Below are 16,889 nucleotides of genomic sequence, written 5' to 3'. Positions count from 1 at the left end.
GGCACTTACATCAATTTTGTCAAATAATTGCCTATGAATAGGAAGATTACCACAATGTCTCGTTAATTAGTCAACTTTTTATGTATCTTTCCAAACCGGTGCAGCTATCATCAATTAATATAGACATGGGCATCTACACTACTACTGTTCTTACTAAACAGTAGTCTTAGTATTAATTCACATAAAAATGTTTAATTGGTTAATTATCGAGGTTAGCCATCGACTTCCTAATATTCAAATGAAAAAGATAGGACTTAAATTATGTAGTGAGGGAGTGGATTAAGCCTCACAATGAGCTATCAATAATATGGTTCAAATTCTCCTTTAGAAGAATCGAACTTAAAGCTTTCATTTCCAAGTGAGGAGGAATAATACTAGCATTAATATGAGTCATTTTTTTTAATTACATTAGAAGGGTTTCAAACTCAGAACCTAACGTATTCTTATAATTTGTATATCTTTTGTTAAAAATTCTTAATTAATTAGCATAAAAAATTTTCAATCTTCTTGCATCATAATAATTGGATGATTTTTTTCTTTTGCAGATATGATCTTTAAATGATAATAAAAGAACAAACAGTTCTAATTATAATGTTGAATGCTAAAGAATAATTATGAAATATATTAGATGCGTAACCATTCTGACCAATTATTTTCCTTTCATTAGTTCTTTCTTTTATTGCTTGAAATATTCTTAGTTTATGAAGTTTTTTGGGAAATCGAACACTGGCGTCCAGGTGCTAGAGTTAATTCAATATCGTCAAGTTTTTCTTTAGTTGCTTAATTCCGCACCTCACAGATGATTTTTCAAACGGTTATGGTTAGGATATGTAGCTGCTTCGAGTAGATCAAGGTGATTCTGTGCATTGCCTGTGTGTACATGATCAAGGTGATTCTGTGCATTGCCTGTGTGTACATGATCCATAGGCATACACACTTACTATTAAGGATCGACATATATATAAGTTGTTACATATATACACCGACCACAAAACAAAGAAGGTGTACAACTTGGTCACTTAGACTTAGGTGTTTGCATTTGCATACTCATTCTTAGGTCACGTCATATTTTCCAAATCTTTGGTTTCTTTTAATTGTGTGGTGGTAAGGAAACTATTCTTTAATGTGCTGATGATGATATATTATAGGAAGAGAAGAAGACAGATGCAACCCATCCAGTGCAACAATTAATATTAGTGTGTGTGTGTATGCTGAATTATATTGTTGACCTTTTCCATTTCAACCCTGCCTCATCATATAGGCATATCGTATACCAAAAGAAAAACTTGAGTAGTGACCATCTTATCTTATCATGTGACAGATTAAACGTAAAACATTGTTCAATTTTATATATTTTTTCTCTTTATTTACAAATAAAATATTTTAACAAATGATGTCAATATCATGAACTGATATTTTTATTGAAATCAAATATAAAGAAAGAAAAAATTTAGGTCCCTAACCACTAATGATGTTTGATTGAAACCGTATTGGTTTCAAATTTTCAACTGAAGTTCTTTAACTTTTGTCAGATTTTTAAGATTAATCAATTTCCACGTCTTCTTCTTTTACTCAAGAAACTCATTTATTCATTTTCTTTTCTGTTCTTGATTCTTGTTTGTGCTCCAAGAAGAAGAAAGACCCAAGAAAGAGAAGGAGACTCACCCTATGCATCTTGCCACTGCTAGTACTAAAAAACGCCGCCCCTTCAAGGGAAGCTCTCATATTGCCAATAGGTGCAAAGGCGAACCCTTCTCCTTAAGACACCTACTCTTGTCAATCAAACCAATAACCTTGGTTGTTACTTTTGCAACGAATTAGTTTGTTTTGAGTCAAATTTTGTCTTTATATTTCCTTCCAGTACTTGGATTATTGACATTGAATCTTCTATCCATGTTGTTAATTCCTTGCAGAACTTTATAAGCCATAAAACACCAAATAAATATCAAGTTCAAGTCCTAGGGAATGGCAAAAGTGTTCCAGTCCATGTAACATGTACTGCTAGGCTTTATATAGAGTCTAGTTCTTGTTTAGAGTTAAAAGCTGTTTATATACCTTCCATGAGGAGGAATTTGATTTCTGTTTCCAAACTTGTTAAGTCGAAGTTTAAAGTTAGTATGCATGAATGTGCTTTCCATTTGTTTTTAAATTCTATTCTTGTTGGGAATGGTTTGTTATTGATGAAATGTTTCAATTAACTCATGAAAATGAAAAATTGGCTCTTAATGTTGAGATCATAGGTAAAAAACGTTCTCTCATAAGAGATAGTTCATCAAGGTTATTACACAAACGTCTAGGTCATATATCTAGAGAAAGAATGCAACACCTAGTCAAGGAGAAAATCCTTCCTCCATTAGACTTTTCAGATTATGGTGATTGCATTGAGTGCATTAAGGGAAATATATTACTAACTCAAGGAAATTAGGGTCAACTAGAAGTACTCATCTTTTAAAAATCATCCATACAGACATGTATGGTCATTTTTCAATTGAAACCCTAAATGGTCATATGTATTTCATCACTTTCATTGATGAGTCACTACTCAAGGTTTTGTTATCTCTACCTAATTCCAACTAAATCTAGTGCTTTTGAGGTTTTCAAAGTCTTTAAAACTGAAGTATAAAACCAACTTAACGTAAAAATTAAAGTGGTTTGATCCAAAAGGGTGGAGAAATATTATAGCAAGTATGATGAGCAAGGAAGGAATTCTGCACCTTTTGCATATTACAAGATTGTGGGATATTCGCTGAGTACACAAACCTTGGGACCCCAGGATAGAATGGGGTACTTGAACAAAGAAATAGGACTTTGAAAGGTATTGTGAGAAGTATGATTTGTAACACTGATATTCTTCCAAGATTTCTATGGGGTGATGAGATTAAGGCTAACAACTACATCCTTAAAGAGTTCCAATCAAGTTAGTTTCTAAAACACCATTTGAGTTGTGAAATAAAAGAAAACTAAGTTTGAATCACTTACACATATGAGGTTGCAAAACTGAAGCAAGAATTTACAATCTAGAGTTCTCTAAATTGGGTTACATGATAATCAGTTGTTTTTTCATTAGCTATGTAAAAACATCTATAGATTTTCGGTTTTATAGTCCCAAGCACACCACCATAATTGTAGATAGTGGAAAAGCTAAGTTTATTAAGTGTGATGATTTGGTGAAAGAGTGAACAAGAACTTTATTTTTTAAGAAGAAGGAGAAGTTGAGACTGACCGGTCAATCCCACCACTCTTGAACTAATAATCACCATTCCTCTACTTCAAACTCTACCACAAGCTGAGCATGTTGTTGAGCCAATGAATCAAGAAATTGGGCACAAAGAAGCTTCACATGAAGAAGTCAATGTTGAACCTGTTGACAAGGCACATGAGCAAGAAAAAGTTAGGAGATCTCAAGGACAAAGAAGGCCAACCACATTATGGATTATTTTAAATATGAAACCCTTTGACTTAAAGAAGCGATCACTAGTTTAGAGTTTGAGAAATGGATTGAAGCTATGCAAAGTGAGTTAGAGTCTGTGGAAAATAATAAAGTGTGGGAGCTTGTTGAACTAAGACAAGAAGTTAAACCTTTTGGATATCAGTGGGTGATTAAAACTAAGAAGGATTCTAAAGGCAGCATTGAAAAACACAAGGCAAGATTGGTAGTTAAAGGTTTCACACAACAAGAAGGTGTAGATTACAATGAAGCCCTTTCCTTAGTTTTGAAAAAAGATGCATTTAGAATCATCATGGCCTTGGTAGCACACTTTGATCTATGCTTGCACCAAATAGACGTGAAAACTGCATTCCTCAATGTTGATTTGGATGAAAGATATCCATGAAGTAACCTAAAGGTTTTGTGGAGAAGGGGAAAAAACACTTTGTGTGTAAGTTGAAGAGATCAATCTTTAGATTAAAACAAGATTCAAGACAATATATTTGATATTTGATAAGGTTATCAATTCATATGGTTTCAAAGAAAACAAAATTGATGCATGCATATATGTTAAATTTAGCGGGAGTAATTAAGTTGATGACATACTACTTGGCAGTAGTGATAAGGAGTTATTACATGAGACCAAAAATATCCTGTTAAAGAATTTCGATTTGAAGGATTTGGAGAGGCTTCTTTTCGTAGAGATATAAACCATGGTTAGTTAGGTTTGTCTCAGAAGGCTTATATTGAGAACGTGTTGAAGATATTTAATATGTTGACAAGTAATGGTGTTGAAGTTCCAATGTCCAAGGGACACACAAATTGAGTAAGAAAGATTGTCCAAGAAATGATATAAAAAATGAGGAGACGAAGAACAAGCCCTATGCTTCAGTTGTAGAAAGCATCATGTATGCTTAAGTTTCTACTCGCCTAGACCTAGTATTTCATGTTAGTATTCTAGGTAGGTACCAATCTAATCCTGGATTGGCACTTTGAAAAGCTACAAAGAAAATTCTACGTTATTTACAAGGAGCCAAAGACCACATGCCTGTTTTACAGAAGAGTGATGAGATAGAATTAGTAAGTTATTTTGATTCTGACTTTGCTAGATATACATATGACTTAATGTCAACTTTTAGTTTCGTGTTTATGTTTGAGGTTGTGCAGAAGCTTGGAAGAGTGTCAAACAAAAGACAATGGTTGTCTAGACAAATGCATGCAGAGTTTATGGCATGTGTTCAAAGCAACAATGCATGACATTTAGTTGAGAAATTTTACATTAGGTTTGCAGGTTGTTGACAATATATCAAGACCTATTCAATTGTACCGTGACAACAAGGAAGCCGTTTTCCTAACCAGGAATAACAAGATATCTTCAAGATTCAAGCATATTAACGAAAGTTTTTGAAGGTTAGGGACAGGGTGCAAGAAGGAATCACTACTATTGATTATATTAGCACTAAAGACACGATAGCAGACTCATTAAACAAAGCTATCCCTGACACAGGTTTTCTAAAACATGTCACGAGTATGAGAGTTCTATCAAGTTTTGAAGATGCCTTAGATTAGTGGGAGCTGGAGTTATTTTTGTTTGTTAGTTATATTTTTCAATTTTTAAACTTTTCCTTTCATTGAGATTTCATGGATATGCACTAAAGATGAATGTGTCTTATTACTACAAACCTATTTCATAACAGTTAGCTAATTTTTGTTATATCAAGATTGTCTTTTCGACATAAGGGCTTATTTAAGCATTAAGGAAGATTATGATGGTAAAAAGGACCATATATGTGTTAAGTGTGATACTCACCCTTAAGCTCCCTTATCATATGTGTGTGTGTGTGTACATATATGGTCCTTTATATATATATATATATAGTGTAAAAAGAACCATATATATGTATATGCACACGCGTGCGCGCACACACACACACATATTTGTCCATGACTTGTTCGTACTTTATGTGAATATCATTGCTTGTATGTGATTGTAGAGGTATGTATTTGCTATATTGGATATCATGGTCTATAATCCTACGGGCTAATGATATTTGACACTAAGTTTGAATAAATATTGTAATCAAATAATCATCCAAAGTTGCATGCATAGGAAATCGATTCTTGATCTTAAATAGAGCATTTGAATAGGTATTCACCCAAGTGGGAGAATGTAAGACTTTGTGTGCTTACATCTATTTAGAAGCCCCATTGATTAAGAATACAAGATAGGAAGTAAAGCTACAATCAATGGGAATATCTATCCTATTAGATCATGAATTATGGAAATGCTAAAGAAACAAGGGCTTTCCTTATGGGAAATAAACCTAATACTCTCTCATCTATAAATATATGGCTTAGATCCCCATTTTCATACACAATATTCAAGCACAAAACTCTACCTCATATAGGAGTGTATAAGGCGTGTAAAGAGAGCGAAAGATCTTTGCTTGTTGGTGTTGTTTGTAGTTCATCTTTTGCTTTGTTCAATAACATCTTAGGATTAGTACTTTTAGTATGCATATTATAGAAGACTTACATATTGCTTTCTAAATAAATAAAAAAGGAATGGGTCATGAATTTAGTAGAAATTCCCTATAACGTAATTAACTAGTTTAGCTAGGTACTTAACTACTTCTCGAAAGCATATATATATGGTCAAGCTACCTAAATCATTGGTTAGATAATCTATGAAACTAGGTTTTCAAGTACATTTTTCTCCTGTCCTTTTGGAATACCACTTGAAAAACCCAAGCTAGGTGGAGATGAATATAAAGAAAAAACATTAGTCACGGGCCTTTTCTTTGGTCCTTTGGCATCCACGATCTTTCTTGGTCTCGTCCCTCTCTCCTCTTTCTCTTACTTTTTTCATTATCACCGTGAAGCTCTAATGGTAGAGATAGCCAATGTCTTTTGGTCCACGCACATAACCAATATAAAATTTTGGCTCCAGTTATCACCAATGTCTTTTGGTCCAAAAGACAGAATTTCGCCCCTACTCTTGTGCTTGTAATTTGGTAGGCATCCGTCTCCTAGGATTCAACAATCTATAATCTGAAGTCAAAGCACTTCTAACACGCCCGATCTCGATGTCTTCCAAACACCAAAGTAGGCATGTGTTGGCCGACACCCGAGGGTGACGAAGCCATATTAACATGCATGAAAGTTATGAAGAAATGACGAACGTAAATAAAAACTCGTAAATTTAACTAATATGAATATGCAATTATGGGAACATGTTCAGAGTATACAACTAATCAAGAATACTTTAGAAGGAATATTATGAAAAGTTACAAACAAAGGAATGGGTCCCACGCTGAGAGGAATCGAAGATACCCATGCGGTAGTGCCTTGACGTCGGGATTGTACGCCTTGATTCTAAGTCCTGAAGGGAGCTTAAAACAAAACATGAGTGGACCAAGTATGTGTGTGTGTGTGTGTGTGTGTGTGTATGTAATACTAAAACTGTTATTCTTCAACGTACTAACCCCTAGTTAGAAAACTCATATAACATAATAAGTAATAGGTTTTTCCGAAAACCCTAGCATGCCATAAAACCTTTGTAAAACATATATCATATATAAATGCTTAGTAGTGGTTTTACAATCGCCCGAAGGTCCTACGCCTGACCAAAGCCATATTTAAATATTTTCTGACCGAAACCACTACATCACTCGACCGAAGCCATATATAAATATCATTCGCCCGTAGAATAACCACTAAGTAAGCACATAAAATCATGAACATAATCTTTCCAAAATATATATCATGGGAGCTCAATAGCTCAATAGCTCAAACATTATATCATAAATCCATGTTCATAAATACCTCAGTAAACATAAATTTGATAGAGCATGATATTTCATAAAGAGTAAATCCAATTTTCTCATAAACGTTTCATAAAACGTAGTCATAAAATCATGCTTTTCCTATATGCATTTTTAATAATAAAATCATGCATTTTGGAAGGGGTTAACTGACAGATACTCTGTCGTCGAAGAGCCATGCAAACTAAAGAAGATAGAAACGCCACTAACAGCGCACCTAAGCACATAAAGTGACCAATTAATAAAACTCTACTAAAATGATTGAATCTGGGAAAACGGACATCGTAAACGAATTTAGGACGTCGAAAAACCTAAAGGGGGGCCTCGGGCAAATTTTGTAAAAATCAATAAGAATATTCTAGGAAATATTCTAGAGAATATTCCTTGACGAAATATTCCCTAACAGAATATTCTCTGACAGAATATTCCTTAACAGAATATTTCATTCGGGTTTGGGTCAGGTCGAAACAAGATTTTGGGTCGAGTCAGATCTGGTTCTGGTTTGGGGGTCAGGTCGACCCGGTTTCAGGCCATAGGCTGACTGGATTCTACAAATTTGGCAGGAAAACAATATGGAGTCCGACTAGCTCTATTTCACAACCACCACCAGCATGCCATATATGGATTTGAAGCAATGAAGGAGGGGAACAGAAATATCTAGCTATGGCCGAAAATGCCTACAAATCTCGTGGGTTTTCGCGATAAAACTGGGTTTCTTACATTTTTTGTTCCTGTACAATTCCAACGTTTTAAAAAGCCTAGTTTAGGTTATAAATAAACCACTATGACAAAAAAGAAAGGATCTTAAGCGTCCCAAAGCTTACTACAAGTCGGGAAGTCGAGAAACTTGTCGGAGAAGGTAATGAACAGTGGCGTAGACATTGTCGGGGCATTGGGACTCCATGGTCTTGGCTTGAGGTTGAGATCGTGACTGGGAATGTAATATCTTGAAAAATTTAAGTATATGAAATTGATATTCATATTTATGAATATGTGGGCAAAGTGGGGAAATGAATCACTAAATGGTTAATAATATTTCAGTGGGGAAATGTGAGATCCTATTCCTGATTTTGATTATTAAATTAAGTATTTTGTAGTTGTATTAGTGGTTACGACGTATTTAGATTTACGGCGGATATTTGTTCGATAAGTGAAAAGACGAAAATGCCCTAGTTGGCTCAATGTAATTATACAATGACATACTTTATTCTCAGATATTTTATCATATTCTTGATATATTTGGATAGAGGACGATCCTACGAGCGTGAAGGAAAAAACCGTTCGTCCATTGGAACGAGAAATGAATAGTTACTGATGTTAGAAGTTCTTAAATAAAATAGAAATTTAATATTTTTGGGTTATCATTAAATTGGGAAGGGATCAATTAGAACAAATAAAAAAAAAAGAAAAGGGAGGAGGAGGATGGACGAATGGGGATGATGGGAAAAAAGGAAAAAATAAACGAAAAAGGGAAGTAGGAAGAAGAAGGGGGTTGCCAATCGGGGAGAAAGAAGAGAGGGTGGGACCAATGCTAGATAGGAGAAAGGAGAGGTAAGAAAAGGAGAGGAACCGCGGGGGGTAACAACCTAGCCAAACCGGGTCATCCCTTGACCCGGAGCCCGACTCGGCGAAAGCCATGGTTTCTGATGCCTTTTCAGGCGATTTCTCTGGAGATTAGAAGCCACACACCACTTGGAATTGATCTAGCACCCTTCCTTTTCCAATTTCATCCAAAAACCGAGTTAAATTGGTTTGATTTTGTGATAAACTCACCGGCGGGTTCGTGGGGATTCCTCCATTTTTGAACGTAGTACAGTCGACCACCACCATCAAACTACTTCTCATGAGGTCTGGAACAAAGCCTAAACAACTATAGAAGCGGTGAAGCACCGGAGGTGACAGATCGAAGCCACCCATTTCTAAGGTTTCCGGTGAGTTCGAGTGAAATTGGGGCCTTTCTAGGCCAAATTGGCTTTGGTCATAAGTATGAAACTTGCTCTACTCATTGAGATATACAATTTTGTAAAATTTTATAATTTTTGGAGTTAGTTGAATTTTCCGGGGAGTCGGGACGGCCGGTTGCCATGTGCGGCGGCACATGGGCTGAGGCACCTCTTGACCATCCTAAGCTAAATTTTGATGCCTTGATTCCAAATTTGACATCCAATTTAACGAAATTCCATTGTTTGAGTATAATTTCGCTAAGTTCCAACACTTGAATATTATAGCAATCGACGATTCGACTGTTGGATCGTCACCAAACTTTGATACATTATAGTACATAATATTTGAGGACCATAGAAACTTACGGATATGGAATCCAACGTACGAATCTTACCGAATTGGGTTTGTAAGTTCGTAAAATAAAACGTTTACCGCCACTGAAAATTGTCATTGGCGGAGATCTGATCGTCAAATCATGGTAAGATTTTAGTATGATGTTCTATGATCATATTGCGGACCTTTGGAAGTTACGGATCCAAAATCTGATGTGCAGATCTTCTGGATCGAATTACAGAGAGTTGAGGACCCTACCAATGATTGAGAGTTGACTTTTGGTCAACATGTCTCAAACGTTCTAAATACTAAAATTAGTACTACAAGAGACTAAGTGAAGTCTAGTGGGCCTACATTGGTTAGAAAATGACTTGAATATTTTCGGAAATGAATTAAAAATGAATTGTGAACTATGATTGGCTTGATCCCTCCAAAGGGTATGTAGGCAGTCTAATGAGAAGTTAGATGCAACCATAAAATAATTGAGATTAAATTTTAGTGGAAAATCATCAAAGAAAGAAATGTTAGAATGGTTGTTAACCTAAAGGGTAACGATGACATTTTTTTTGGCCTACCATTAAATGTATTTCCGAAAAAAAAAAATTGGCAGGGCAAGGCGTTACAGGGAAACTCTTAAGGTGGTGGTCTAGTGTGTGTGGTTGTTGCTTGGAGAAAGGGAGAGAATAGCAGAGAGAGATGTGAGAGAGTTAGCCATGAGAGAGTTTGAGAGTGAGGGCTTACAGGGAGAGAAAGGAGAAAATAAAGGGAAAAAGAGAGAGGGAACCGTGGACCAAAAATAGGGGTGGACCCACATAGCACACCAAACAAGGCCAAAAAGCAAACATTTAAAATAAATACCCCAACCAAAGTGAAATTACAAAATTGCCCTCAATGTTTTGTAAAATCCGGGACGGGTCGTTACAATCTACCCCCGTTAAGAAAATTTGATCCCTAAAATTTGAAATAATTTGCTATACATAAATACTCGAAGATAGGAAGAAGAATATATATAAAGAAGAAATCAAGTCAGAGCGCATAAAAGAAAGTGCCACTCCGTCGTGATCAGGTTGCAATGATTCCTTTTTCATGCCTTCAAACTCGTACTTTCTTCCCCCATCAGTATAATAGTAGTATCAAAACTATATAAAAATATAAAGTCGAAAAAATATATAATAACGTAAGGTCAAAAGCATGTTCGCATAATGAGATAATGTCAAAATAGATATGTACTAACATAGAAGCCGAAAACTTGTACCGAGTTTAAAATTGAAATTGGAAATGACTCATCCAAACATTTGTAACGTCAAAAATACAAATACATAACTATAATAATGTAAGTTAAAATACGCACTGAAAATTAAAATCGAAAATGAAAATAGGCCTCGCCTAAGCATTTGTAACGTCACGTACTCCGACAATAGATGTGTGTATCTTTGAGTTGAGCCCAAACAATAATTAATTCGTAACTACTACCGTAGACGGGTTTACCTGCCCACTTGCTTAACGAACCAAACGAATAAACCATCAATATTACAATTTACAGCCCGCAACATCAACAACACATTGTTGTCTCGATAAACAAGTAGTAACTCCCGAGGGTACAAAATTACCATTTTGTCTAAACCCCAAGGCGACATCATCTGAAGCACACAGTTTCCCATATCAAAAATTTGATCATTCGAATACCAGTTGGCAATACTCTTTTGTCTAGCAAGTGTTGCCTGTAGAATCTTTCATACATGTCTCAAGTAGTACCATACCCATATTGAAAATAATAACTGTTGTCGTAACAACTCCAAAAGAGATCGGTGCAATTTCTAATCACGCAGAAACCACAGAATGGATAAACACAACACGTCTTCCAAGGTTTGGATTGTTCGTTCAGACTGGTCAACAGTCTGAGAATGAAATGTGGTACTGGATAACAACTTAGTACCATGACCTTCCAAAAGGCTTCACACGACTTGGAAGTGAGACGTGAATCCCGATGAGGTACAATAGTGACGGCACACCCTAAAACTGAACAATGTGATTCACAAAGCCTAACTGAGTTGATTCATTGAAAATCTCTCGAATTTAGCGAAAAGCTATGTCAAGAAGGCTAAAAGAACACTCAAGAATTTAAGGGTCAAAACAAGTCCATCAAATCTAGAGACAAGATAACTGGATTAAATGCGTAACTTTGATGCAAAAACACGTGTGAGTACCTAATTTGATTCTATGGTGGCAAGTCGAGATGGTCGAGCGTAGACTTAACTCGAGTGGTATCCTCCAAACACCATTCTATGTGAAGACACACTACAACTTCTTTGGTAAAAAAAATGATGCAACACTTCTTGCTGTAGAGAAAACGTCGCTAGATTTTACAGTAAGGGAAATTGTTACCAGCTCTAGATCATGAATAAGATAATTCTTTTCGTGAGGTTTGAGATGTCTGGGAGCATAGGAGATGACCTTCCCATGCTACATCAGAAAATAACCCCAATGTGACAAGGATGCAAAACAAGAGACATAAAACTCACCACCAATGTCAAGAAAAGCAAGGATGGAAGCATGAGTAAGACGATATTCCAAACTCCAAAAGTTTTGTTCCCAACCTTCGTCCCACATAAATTTCTACAAAGAAAAGGTGTCATTAGGGTTTCAAGTAATATGGTAACCATTGGCTCAAGGTTGTAGATAAGATGGTTCACTTCATGCGGTTCTAACTGTCAAGAAGCACATGCGTTACTCAATCTTGTTGCATCAGTGTACAACCAAACATTCAATAAAACATCACCGTAGAATTTGAAATTTATTGATGTCATCGGAAAGTGTAAGAACAAGGATCAAATGAGACTATAACTTCGTTCTTAGAAACTTCGTTCACCTTCAACATCTCAAACAAAATTGACTAATCCAAAAATGAAATAAGGCTAAGCTCAAAGAATCATTAAGAACTACCTCATGAGGGTCCATATGAATTCCCTCAGCAGAAACAACAAGCTTGAGGACATTGATTCGATACCACCAAACTAACACTTGCTAAACTATGCTTACAACTGATGTTTCCTCACTTTCTCTAACATGAACTTTGGATGTTTCAAGTAATTTCCATATAGATATGACTCTGTCCGCCATTCCTGGGAAACGCATGTTGTAGAGTAACATCACCGTTTCAGATCTTCAACTGGTTTTAACCAGACTTCCTCTCACTGAGATTTTTTTTCTTTCTTTCTATTTCATGCCACTTTAATGTAAATCTGACTCTGCCTGCCATTCATAGGGAATGCATGTTGTAGAGTATCGGTCCGTTGTTGAAAGTTATCCATTAATCAGTTTCATCGCTGAAGCGGCACAATCCCAAAATGAATTTCATACTTCAGATAAGGGTGTGGCAATTCAAATGATATCAAGGCCGACAACTACAAGAGTAAGAGGCGATCCTAAGTATGCTCTCAACAAACCATGCTCTAATACCAAATTGACACGCCCGACCCCGATATCCTCTAAACACCAAGGCAAACACGTGATGGCCGACACCCGTGGGTGACAAAGCCATATTAACATGCATGAAAGTTATGAAGAAAGAACAAACGTAAATAAAAACACGTAAATTTAACTAATATGCATATGCAATTGTGGGAACGTATTCAGATCATACAACTAATCAAGAATACTGGAGAAGGAATATTATGAAAAGTTACAAGCAAAGGAATGGGTCCTATACCGAGAGGACTTGAAGATACCCATGCGGGAGTGCCTTGACGATGGGATTGTACGCCTCGATTCTAAGTCTTGGAGGGGGCGCAAAACAAAACATTAGTGGACCAAGTTTATATATATGTAACACTAAAATAGTTATTCTTCAACGTACTAAGCCCCAGTTAGAAAACTCATATAGCATAATAAGTAATAGGTTTTTCCAAAAACCCTAGCATGCCATAAAACCTTTGTAAAACATATATCATATATAAATGCTTAGTAGTGGCTTCACAATCGCCTGAAGGCCTTACATTGCTTGATTGAAGCAATATATAAATATCTTCCAACTGAAGCCACTACATCACCCGATTGAAGCCATATATAATTATCTTCCGACCGAAGCCACTACATTGCCCGACCGAAGCCATATATAAATATCTTCTGATCGAAGCCACTACATCATTCGACCAAAACTATATATAAATATCATTTGCCCATAAGCACATAGTATGAATAACCATTAAGTAACCACATAAAATTATGAACATAATCTTTCCAAAATATATATCATCAGAGCTCAATAGCTCAAACATCATATCATAAATCCATGTTCATAAATACCTTAGTAAACATAAATTCGATAAAGCATGATATTTCATAAAGCGTAAATCCAATTTACTCATAAACGTTTCATAAAACGTAGTCATGAAATCATGTTTTTCATGTATGCATTTTTAATAATATAATCATGCATTTTGGAAGGGGTCCACTCCCAAATACTTCGTCGTCGAAGAGTTGTGCAAACTAAAGAAGATGGAAACGCCACTAACAACTCACTTAAGCACATAAAGGGACCAATCAATAAAACTCTACTAAAATGATTGAATTTAGGAAAACAGACATCGTAAATGGATTGAGGATGTCAAAAAACCTAAGGGGGGGACCTCGGGAAAATTTCATAAAAGTCAACAAAAAGTCAATAAAAATATTCAAGGGAATATTCTAGAGAATTTTCCCTGACGAAGTATTCCCCAACGGAATATTCCATCCGGGTTCGGGTTGGGTTGTAACAGGGTTTTGGGACGGGTCCGATCTAGGTTGTGGGTCGGGTTGACCTGGTTTCAGGCCATAGGTTGGCCAAATTCTGTAAATTTGGCAGGGAAACAATATGGAGTTCGACTAGCTCCATTTCACAACTACCTCCAACATGCCATATATATGCATTTGAAGCTACAGAGGAAGGGCATATAAATATACCAATATTTGGTCTAGTTGTGGCCGGAAAGTGACCGAAAAATGCCTACAAATCTTATGGGTTTTCGTCAAAAAACTGGATTTCTTACATTCTTTGTTCATGTACAATTGCAACATTTAAAAAGCAAAATCTAGGTTATAAATAAACCACCATGACGAAAAAGAAAGGATCTTAAGCGTCTCGAAGCTTACCCGAAGTCGGGAAGTCGAGAAACTCGTTGGAGAAGGTAATGAACAATGGCGTAGCCACTGTCGGGGCATCGAGACTCCACGATCTTGGCCTGAGTTCGAGATCGTGACTAGGAAGGTCTTATGGTGGTGGTCTAGTTTGTGTGGTTGTTGCTCGGAGAAAGGGAGAGAATAGCAAAGAGAGATGAGAAAGGGTTAGCCATGAGAGAGTTTGAGAGTGAGGGCTTACGGGGAGAGAAATGAGAGAAAAGAGGGAAAAAGAGAGGGAACCAGGGACTAAAAACAGGGGTGGGCCCCACATGGCACACCAAACAAGAACAAAAAGCAAACATTTAAAATAAATACCCCAGCCAAAGTGAAATTATAAAATTGCCCTCGACATTTCGTACAATTCGGAACGGGTCGTTACAACTTCAATCTTCGGACTCTGGTGAACTTTATATATTCCATACTCTCAAAACACGACTCGAAATTTGACAAACGAAGAATGAGAGAAATAGAGTGGGGAAACCCTATTTCTCAAGAGTAAAAATTAACTCTAATTTTCTATTCTTAATGATAATGGTTTCATGAGTTTATATAGAATCCAAGTACTTCTTGTTAAGGAGATGTAACTTTTCATCTATAAGTCTACATCATTTGACAAGGAAATGCACCTAAATAACATAACCTTTCTAAGAAATATGGTTAACACGATTTTTCATTCAATTATTAAAATTCTATATTACAATATTTTATATTATAATATACAATTTCCAACAATCCCCAACATGAATGAAAAATCAGGAAGAATTTGAGAAAACAAGCAGACAAGAAATGCATTGGGAGAGGTGTCTTTTGGACTTGAGTTTACCCTAGTGAATACTTATCGGGTTTACTTGGTGACGTAGTGGATGTGGAAGATCTTAAACTGTTCACCGCAGTATTAAACCAAGACAATAAGCAACACACATCACTATCCTAATATATTACTTTTCATATGGTTAGGCTCATTTTGGTCCTGAACAAATGCCAGATTCATAAGAGCTTTATAGAATTTAGTCATTTCATACTCATAAAAGTGCCCAACTTCTACACTCACATAGGTGACCACTGATTAAGAATAGTTTGCTATATTCCTCTTATTTATAAGATATCACTGTCATTAAGTATAAATATACATCCTAAAACTTCTGTAGACAACACACTTCTTCCACCATAGGAATGAGGTATATAGTGTGTTAACTTCTTTGAATCATGCCCAACCAGTTTGCCTATTGAACTTAGACCATGGGATCTCCAATGTACTAAGTTAGGTTTCCTCCCGGCTGATTCATTAGTTATGTTGGCTTTAGCCTCATTCCCATCGATGATCAACTTACTCTCTAGTCAAACCTTTAATAATTGGTACCACTAAGGTTGACTATCTTTAATGGTGTGCACAATCTATCTTATGAAATTATATTTCATATGAGAGTAGTTGTTTCTCAATTTTAAGTCCTCAAAAGTATATATATGTTGGGACTTTTATAGGTAATTCGCTAACACTAGGAAGTAGACTTCCCCCGCATTTAAGGTATTTGTAAGTTGGTCTCTAACCTTGTCATACCTTAAACAATTACTCATTACAAGAGATGACATTTTGATTGGTCAAAAGCACCGAATTCCTTTTCATGAATGTGTTTAGTAAAAAAAAATTAAATACCAAACTCGCATCCGTAGGCAAATCCTATCAAAAGAGCGCCTTAAAGGCAAACTCAAAAAGGGAAAATGCATAGTGCCCACAAGCGTACTTATCTTCGCATATTAGAGATCAAGAACTTCCCATGACTATATACAAGGACAAGACATTCTGACTATTGTTATATTTTTGTTTGCCTTCTTGTTACATCAGAACAACTATATGCATGAAGCATCGCTTCAAGCATTTGTGGAAGTCTTTGCAGTTTCGGCAACAAACATCATATGATGGCTTTTCACCCAAAGATACGTGCATCTACTCAAATAACGAAGCCAAAATGATGTTATTCAAAGGGCACCATCACAACTACCGAAGGTTACAATTTAAGAAAGAACTATCATCTCCATAACCAATAACTGAATTGTTACAGTTTGAATGAACCAAATCCATGACCCTACGATGGAAACAATCGTGCCTTTCCGTACGAACTTAGTTCAAATCATACATGGGTTCTCAATTTGTTTCCTTATTTGGCCAGAGATACAAATTGTAAACTGATCAAAGCATATTAGGA

Source organism: Pyrus communis, chromosome 16 (assembly GCF_041283825.1).
Source record: "Pyrus communis isolate YQ-2024b chromosome 16, ASM4128382v1, whole genome shotgun sequence".
Classification (NCBI taxonomy): Eukaryota; Viridiplantae; Streptophyta; class Magnoliopsida; order Rosales; family Rosaceae; genus Pyrus; species Pyrus communis.
Note: the sequence above shows the minus strand (reverse complement) of the source record.